The 3,260-nt window shown below is 40.9% G+C and overlaps 1 pseudogene; it reads right to left on the bottom strand.

Moving 5' to 3' along the window:
* Nucleotides 1–975: 975 nt before the first annotated feature.
* LOC121044540 (syntenin-1-like) lies at nt 976–2,159 on the bottom strand (annotated as a pseudogene).
* Between the last annotated feature and the right edge of the window lie 1,101 nt (nt 2,160–3,260).

The raw sequence follows: 3,260 nt of genomic DNA, 5'->3' as shown, positions 1-3,260 counted from the left end.
GCCTGACTTGTACCAGATACTTCAGGACTTAAAATTACCTCTCAGGTTTGAAGTAATTCCATGGCAGCAAATTTTAAAGATGGTGGCATCCAGTGGAAAGTATGGGCGAGAAGAGGAGACTTTTGCTGCCCAGTAAGGCTCTACCAAGGTTATGTGAACCATGACAATTCACATCTAAACTATCATATAAACAAAACAGTTTAGGGACGGTATAGTGAACAGAAGATTGGGATTTCAGATTTTTGGAAATCCTTGTCTGACACTCCAACAATTCCTTAGACACCATGTTCTTACCTTCAGTCTAACAGCAATTAGGTCGTTAGACTGGCTAAGAATGTGTTCCAATACTTTGAGGACTTTGCTGTTGACTACTCTTACGTTAGGAGAAACATGCACATAAAGTAGCTTCTTTGCAAGAAAACCATTAGTTAATACTAAGAAGAAGTTTTCTTGGTTGTGTTAGTTTTAGCAATTTCAAAAGTATGTGAATGACAGAACAATAGAACCCTAGACTAGTTTATACCAGGAACGTGTGTGTGTGTGTGTGTGTGTGTGTGTGTGTATGAAATATGGAAGCACATGCTGGGAAAGTAGCTCAAAGTAGCTCAAAGTAGAATAGTGGATCAGGAAAAGCTAAGTTATTTTTTTTTAAACTTTATTTATACATATTTAAAATGGAATAGGCATAAACCAAAAAGAAAAAAAAATTAGGATAAAGAGTCACTACCATTTTGTTTGCTTCCATTGTGCCATGATTTTTTTTAAGTTTATTTAATTTTGAGAGAGAGAGAGAGCACGCATGAGCGGGGGAGGGGCAGAGAGGCAGGCAGAGAATCTGAAGTAGGCTCCAGGCTCTGAGCTGTCCACACAGAGACTGACTCAGAGCTCAAACCCATGATCCATGAGACCTGAGCCAAAGTTGGACACTAACCAACTGAGCTACCCAGGCACCCTTCCTCGACTGTGCCATGACTTTTAAACCTCAGGAATGGTGTGATCCTTCAGGCTTTTCATAATGCTTGGTGCCATCCATTTAATAATATAAAATGGATATTGTATTCGAATAATATATTCAAAGATAAAAGTAGGCATGGTTGTAATAGTAACTATAGTCTCAGATGTTGACCATATGTTTGCAGTTTGAGAGTCCTTCAACTCAATGACATTGTGCCCACTAACTTCACAGATGCTGTGTTCTGTGAGAAGACCGATTCTGGCTGCCGAGCTATCTTTCACTATGGGTGTTATCTTTCCATTTTTATTTTTATTATTTTTTTTATTTTTTTAATGTTTATTTATTTTTGAGAGACAGAGCACAAGCAGGGGAGGGGCAGAGAGAGAAGGAGATACAGAATCCGAAGCAGGTTCCAGGCTCTGAGCTGTCAGCACAGAGCTCGACATGGAGCTCGAACTCACGAACCCTGAGACAGTGACCCGAACCAAAGTCAGATGCTTAACAGACTGAGCCACCCAGATGCTCCATCTTTCCATTTTTAAAGATAAAGCCAACATGTCCAGTACTACCTTCACACAAGGTGATTGTCCGTTCAGAGGGCCTGTCCTGGAATCTGTTCGGAGGGCCTGCCCTGGAACATCCTGGACAGTCAGTAATCTTCTCTCAAAGGCCTTGTGCTTCATCGCACTCCAGCCTCTGCACAGTTTTCCAAGCTGATCTGGAGTACGTGGTCTCCAAACTTCAGGCCAACCAATCAGGCAGGAGATTTTGCCTGGACCAGCTGCACAAATACACCATTACTACTGATATTATTACTGATTTAAGCCTGAGCCTAATTTCTCCATCTTGGTCCTTACACAAAATGACTTCCCCAAACCCATGCTTAACTTATGCTCCACAAAGTCCAACATCGTTGCCAGTTATAGGAGCCACCACATTCCTGCTGGAAGGTCTTGCTACCAGCTGCCCCTGATCCGATGCTCCAGGGACCAAGGCTCTATTTGCAGGGATTTCTTCTTCATTAAAACTCAGGCCCACGTACCAAGAGAGCTCCAGATGCGTTCGGTAAAGAGACTTCCCTCTTGGAGATGGGAGCAGAAGCTTCAGATGAAATTGCTGGCTTGGCAGCATTTGCAGAAAAGGCAGCTTGAGCCCGAATTACTTTGCCTCCTTTCAGGTCTTCAAGAGATGGCTACAGAGACATTTTTGCAGGACTTTTCTAGGCCCCAAGGACCTGCTCTCTGCCACCACCTCCCAGTAGCTGGTGCAGACTTCCACGAGCAGATGAGAGAAGAGCCACACCTATTGTTGGTTTTGAAAAAATCTTTCGAACTTTCTGGAAGTAATTCGAGAAAACCAGAACTTGAAGACATTAATTACAGGTATACACTGTGTGAGTCCAAATGTTCAGGTTTTGGAATTTAAAATAATTCACTACATTTACAATTTAATTAATTAATTAATTAATAATAATTAAGTGTATATGTATTAAGTGTTAAATGAATATCTGATAGTTTTAAAAGGTGCACCATAGTTTATTTCAATTGTGTGGATATAGCATAAACATGGCAATAACCTAAATGTTTATTAGAAGGTTGGGTGGTAAACATGGGGCAAATCCTTAGTAGAATGGAGTACATCCATTAAAATACAACAAAATAGATTTATATTTATTTATAATAGAAACATTTAAATAACATACTTTAAGTTAAAAATCAGGTTACAGAACATCTTTTATGGTATAATCTCATTTTTATTCAATTATACATTCTATCTAAGCTCATAAAGAGATCTAGAAATTTATTCTCTAAAGTGTTTGTGATGTTTGCCCCTGGAGAAAGATCACCACTGCATCCTAATAAATTGACTGTCTCAAACTTTACAGTATGTTACAATGGGCACATGTTTCATAAACACACTCAAGGGTCTGATCTCATGCACAAAGGACTGTGACACAGGTTGTGCCTCTCTGCTGAGGCCACGGCCACAGGAGCTGAGTTTACATGTATGCTTGCAAGATGATGCTGGCTGTCACGGAGAGCTGTACAATGAGATGTCTACTGATTCAGCTGTTTTTAGGTAGCATCTCCTGGGTCTGGAATAACTCAGGGAGTCAGCACAAGGAGTGGACTAGTATATAACCCATGAACCTGTATCCAGGTTGTCAGCCTGGGAAAGGGAAGACAGCACCAAGGCTCCCTTTCGTGTCACCAGAGCTGCCTCACTGCCTTCTTATGGCTTGTAAAGCAGCTGTTACTTCCTATTTTAAAGTGAGCCAGAGAGAAGAAAGGAAGACAGATTCAGA

Source organism: Herpailurus yagouaroundi, unplaced genomic scaffold (genome assembly GCF_014898765.1).
Source record: "Herpailurus yagouaroundi ecotype Mexico unplaced genomic scaffold, PumYag 188, whole genome shotgun sequence".
Lineage (NCBI taxonomy): Eukaryota > Metazoa > Chordata > Mammalia > Carnivora > Felidae > Herpailurus > Herpailurus yagouaroundi.
This window is presented reverse-complemented; position numbering and strand designations above follow the sequence as displayed.